Source organism: Melozone crissalis, unplaced genomic scaffold, assembly GCF_028551555.1.
Source record: "Melozone crissalis strain CALT ecotype California unplaced genomic scaffold, PUWL_Pcris_2 ptg000231l_1, whole genome shotgun sequence".
Lineage (NCBI taxonomy): Eukaryota > Metazoa > Chordata > Aves > Passeriformes > Passerellidae > Melozone > Melozone crissalis.
The window spans coordinates 1542649-1548648 of record NW_026535993.1 but is presented as its reverse complement, the minus strand read 5'-3'; positions in this window follow the sequence as shown (position 1 = coordinate 1548648).

Here is a 6000-nt window from a genome sequence, read left to right as displayed (position 1 = left end):
GATGGGTTCATCCTCAGTACAGCCCAGTACAACCCCAGTGCCCCTCCAGTTCCTCCCAGTACAGCCCAGTCCATCCCAATACATCCGAGTTCATTCCCAGTTGTTCCCAGTTCCTCCCAATGCCATCCACAGGATGCCCCGGACTCCCCAGTTTTCTCAGCAATGTCCCCAGTGTCCCCAGTGAGTCCCAGTCACCCCCAGTGTCACTCCCACTATGTCCCAGTGTCTCCAACAGCGTTCCCAGTGATCCCCAGTATGTCCCAGTCCTCCCCAGGGTTTCCAAGGACAGTTTAATTTCTCTCGGTGGCCGTGGCAGCCAAACCCAGCAGTGGGGTCAGTGCAGTGCCCATGGCCACAGTCCCTTGCAGTGGCCCCGTGCAGCTTGGGCTGATGATCCACCCTCACAGCTGGCCCAGGGCAGCTCTGCAGTGCCTTTGGTGGCACCTGGGGTTGGCACACACCTGAGCAGTGTGTCTGTTTGCAGTGCGGAAATTCAGGAGGTTCAGATTGCTGCAAAAAACCCCAAAAAGGGAAAACCCCTCTTAGGCTGAGTGCAGCCAGCTCTGCAAGCACAGCAGGTCCCAGGGCAGTGAGGACAGACAGGATGGGGCTGGGCAATGTGGAGCAAGGTTGTCCACACTGGGTCAGAGCTCCAGGCACAGCTTCTGTGAGCAGGCCAGAGCTGCTGAGGAGAGACCCTGGGTCAATATCAATCACAGAATGCTGCAATCACCTCTGCTCAAAGGAGAAATAAAACAAAAAAATACCTCAATTAAACTAGAAATCTGTATTTCTTAAAAGTTATTTTAAATCGTTCTTCATCACTGGACTAGGAAAACTTTAATGACCCTCTCAGGGCTTTGATGTTGTTTACATCAGACTCAGTACCTGAGAGAGTATTCAAAAAACTTGTCAAGAATTCAAACTTAAACTGAAAGACTGAAGTTTCTTGAAGCTTTAATGGGTCCCACTGAGGGACACGACTAGGAAAGTTTCCCCACGTTCCAATTAGAGCAGAACATTGGAGGCAGTGATGACAGCTGGGGACACACAAGGCAAAGGTGTCTCTGGTGCCGAGCAAAGCTGGATGTGTTTGAGGAATGCCAAAAGGGCCAAGGGCTGAGCCCCAGCCCTGGCCAGGCAGATGCTGTCCCTCCCTCCTTGCTCAGGGCTCTTGCCGGGATGGGCACTGGCATGTGGGGATGTGCAATGGCAAGGGCAGGAGCATGGGGCGGCCCCTGCCAGGCTGCTGACAGGGACAAGGAGGCAATGAGGCCCCAGGCCTGCAAGGGTCGCTTGTCTCCTGCTCCTGCCTCAGGCCCAGGCCCAGCAGCCATGGCCAAAGTGCTGCCCAAGTTGGCTCTGCCAGGGCTGTCTTGCAGCTGCTGCACATGCCTGTGCCCTGTGCTGCCCAGGCTGTGCTACGGTGTCCCTGCCCTGCGCCTCTGTCACTGCAGGCTGTCGGCATCCCCTGGCTGCCCCACCTGGCTGGCCCCTTCCTTTGCTGACAGCTCTGCTATATCAGTTACTTGTGAGGGTTCCTCAGGGTGAGAGAGATGGATGAGAATCTTGCTTCATGATCAGATGGCTGGATTTATTAATATAAGATATATTACCTTATGACTATATTAAAAGGAATACAGAGAAAAGTTGCAGAAGCTGCTAAGCTAAGAATAGAATAGAAATCTGAAAACAACTTTCGGTGTCCAGGCAGAAAGCAGGACAATCTCTCCTGTGAGTGGTCAGTAAATCCAAACACTCACAGAAGACCTATCACAGATGCATCTGTTACATTCCACAACAGCAGATAATAATTGTTTACATTTTTCTTCTGGGGCCTCAGCTTCCCAGAAAGGACAAATTCTAAAAGAAAAGATTTTTATGAAAAGATGTCTGTGACATGTCACCTTTCCAAATTATATAAATTAAAAAGAAAAAATGCTGATGTGGAATGAACAGGAAATTTCTTCACCTGTATAACATACAATACTAACAAATCACTAAAACAATCTTACAATCTAAAAAAATGCAAAAAACAATGCCAAGAAGATTGAAGTCCAAGCAGCTGAGTTTCAGGAACAGTCCATGGGCTGAAATCCTTCCTCTTGGACATATCTGAAAGTCCTTTTTGGTCCTGAAACAGAATTGCTGCAAAAAGTCCATCAATAGTTGTCAAAAACCATTGACAGTCATAAAACAATTTCAAAAAATTTGAACAATTTTTGGAAAGTCATTTTCTGTCCCTTCAATGCTTCAGTGTTTCAGAGCTGCTACCAGGTATTTTCAATCATTTTTATTTAATTTTAAATTTTTTTTTAATCGAAAAGAGCAGCAGCAGAGCAGAGCTCATTATTATTGTGCCTACTGGGGCTGTGAAACAATAGCCAGTGGATGGCTACCACCGCGGAAAGATGAGTACGTTGGAGTCATTTGGGGACCTAAAGGTTACACTCAACCTACACTTCACAACTATATTGACACTGGGGATCAACCACCGATGGGGAATGTCTGCAAGTATTTGAACATTACTACCCAGAGGCTAGCAGATGCCTCGTGGTTAATAGGGAAAAAGTGGGCTGTCCGATTGGCAGTAGCCGGGAAGGATCCTGGCAGTCTATTTGCTATTAAGAAAGAGATTGCTCCACCGGACCCAGAACCAGTGGGACCGAATCTGGTACTGAGTCCAGAAGTGAGCATAGGTCAAACCTCAGACCCAACCAAAGACAACTCCTTAAATACAGTTGGGGAAGGGATCGATAACACTCTAAGTGAATAAAACAGCAGAGCAGAACACTTTGTGGAAAGTAATGCAGGCCAGTTTTGGAATTCTAAACAAGACCAACCCGAACGTAACTGAGGGGTGTTGGCTATGTTATAATATCCAGCCTCCCTTCTATGAAGCAATTGGGGTAACTGCAAAAGCTAGAAGGGTGAATGGGACAAATCCTAGTCAGTGTCATTGGAAACGGGACAAAGAAAATACTAATTTTCAGGGAATAACACTCTCCCTGGTAACAGGGAAAGGCCGATGTGTAGGGGCTATACCAAGGGACAAGCAGCACTTATGCGAGGAAATCATCCGAGTAAAAGACAGCACACCTCCTGCGGAATGGCTCCTGCCTGCTGCTAATACAAAATGGGTATGCCAGGGCATCAGAGTAACTCCCTGCTTATCTTTGAAATTGTTCAACCACTCAAATGACTACTGTATCCAAGTAACTATCATACCTAGAATTATGTATCATTCCATGGATTATGTAATTGACCAACACACTACAAGGGAACACTACTTAGTCAAAAGAGAACCATTTACGGCATTGACAATAGCTGCCCTCCTCACAGTTGGGGGGGTAGGGGCTGGTACAGGGGTGACTTCACTGGTCAGTCAGCATAAAGAATTTAGGGAGCTTAGAATTTCAGTCGACAAGGACTTAAGCAGAATCGAACAAGCTATTGATGGATTAGTAAAATCTGTACGGTCCTTATCAGAGGTGATGCTACAAAATAGAAGAGGATTAGATCTGCTGTTCTTACAGCAGGGTGGACTGTTTATAGCGCTTAAGGAAGAATGCTGTGCTTACGCTGATCATACCGGAGTTGTTGTTGATACCATGGCAGAACTAAGAAAACGGTTGGAACAAAGAAAGAAATGGAAGCACACCAGAGTTGGTACGAGTCATAGTTCAGCCACTCTCCCTGGTTAGCCACGCTACTGTCTACCATTGCAGGGCCCTTAATTTTACTAGTGCTTGGACTTACATTTGGGCCATGAATATTCAATAAGTTGATTGCTATAGTAAGAGGACGCTTGGAAGCTGCACATCTTATGCTTGTTAGGGCTAAGTACAAGCAAGACTCAGAAGACAAAACGGTGGATCTTGCTAGACGGGAATTGCAAAGATTTAATAAACAAAATAAACAAACAGAAACGATTTGATGAACAAAATGGTTAAAAAGAAAAAGGGGGGAATTGTAATGGGTTAAAACTTAAAGTTTGTTCATCAAAGCTGACAAAGTTATTCCAGTAAGAATGTTGCCTAATAAATTTCCAGACTTAAAAGGATTAAGAAGGTGAAACCAAAGACAATGGGTTTCACAAACATTTGTTTATCTGCTGAGTAAACTGTTGGGTGGTGGGCTTGCTATGATTGATAACACAGTATTAGCTTATCCGCTCAGTAAACTTAAGATTCCAGGAACACAGCTTAAAATTCCAGGAATCAGACAAAGGAAAAATACCAACGTTCATCTTCAGACCTCCGGGAGGTGGACTGTGACCACCTAGACACAAAAGAAGAACACACAGAGTACTACACATCAACCCGGAAGCAGGACTGTATAAGAACTCCATGAAAAATCAGAAGAGCGCAGCAGCGGTGGAATGGAGACTCCCCTGTCGCCCAGAGCTGATTTGCTTATTGCTTTACCCACTGTAATCAATAAATTCTCAATTGATTTTACTTGGCAAATTGTCAGTTCAATTTATAACAAGGGGTTATGAGGGCCTCTGGGAGGGGATGAGAGGGATGCTATGGGTCATGAGGGACTGTGAACTGTGAAGGATCGTGAGGGGTCATGAGAGGCCAAGAGGGGCTTGGAGGGGCCATGAGCAGATTTTAGGGGCCATGACGGGCTCTGAGAGGCCATGAAGGGCTGTTGGGGACCTTGAGGGAGAGAAGGCACTCTGAGAGGCTGTGGGAGGCCAGGCACCTCATGGAACCAAGGGTCGCTTTGGACACTGTGGAACCAAGGAGACTGTTGTTTGCAGTATGGAAACTTATGGAGTCAAAAGTCCATTGTGACATTCTAGAGCCTCATGGAACCATGGAGACCATTATGACACTTCAGGACCCTCTGGAACCAAGGGGCCATTGTGACACTGCAGGGCCTCGTTTAACCAAGGGCTCATTGTAGCACGGCAGGGCCTCATTGAATCAAGGGTATCGTAGTGGGGCTCCATGAGACCATGGGGACATTCTGACTCTGGGGAACCAAGGAGACCATTGTGACACTGCAGAGCTCAGTGGAACTAAGAACTCATGTCACAGTGAATAGCCCAATGGAATCAAAAGGCCATTCCGTACTTCAGGGCTTCATTGAGCCCTGTGGGGCCTCATAGAATCCTGGAGGCCATTATGTCACTTTGAGGCCTCATTGAGTCAAGGGGCTCGGCAGGGCCTTGTGGAACAAAGGAGCTCTTTGTGACACTGCAGGGACTCGTGGAAACAATGAGACTGTTCTGGCACTCTGAGTCCCCATGGCAACAAGGGGCCAGTGTGCCACAGCCATGTCCTGAGGAACCAAGGGTCCATTGTGATCCTGGGGAGCCCAATAGAACCAAGGGGCCATTGTGGTACTCTGCACAGTCCCATGGAACCAAGGAAACCATTTTGACACTGCAAGGCCTCATGGAAGCAAGGGGCCATTGTGCCAATGGGGACCCAACAGGGCCACTGTGATATCACTGGACTTAGGGACACAAAGATCTCTTGCTATACTATGGGGCCATATGGAACCAAGGGGCCACTGTAATGCTGCAGGGACCCAAGGATCAAAGAACATAGAAAAGTTCTGGTTGGCTTGGCTTGACTGGTGCAGCTGACCTTGGCATGTTGAGGGTGCCCCTAAACTGCCCCTAAAACCCTGGACTTCAGTGCTTTCTTTCCTGTGGGAAAGAACTCTTCTCCTCCAGGTGTTCATGGCTGAAATTGGGATTCTACATCCAAATTCAGTTTTATCGAAGGATGATTCCTGTATGAAACCTGCAAGAATAGACAGCTCTGGGTGGCCTTGACATCTTGGGGGCCACCTCTCATCTGCCTTCAAAACAATGGGGGGCCAAGCTCTTCTTTCCATGGAAAAATATTCTTTCAAGTGCAGGTCTCCATAGCCAAAAGTGGGAATCCGCCTCCAAAATTCCTTATTTCCTAGAATAGCTCCCAGACAAAAGCTGCCAGGACTGTCTAGGTTCCCTTGGTTTCCTGAGGGCCAGCTCTCATC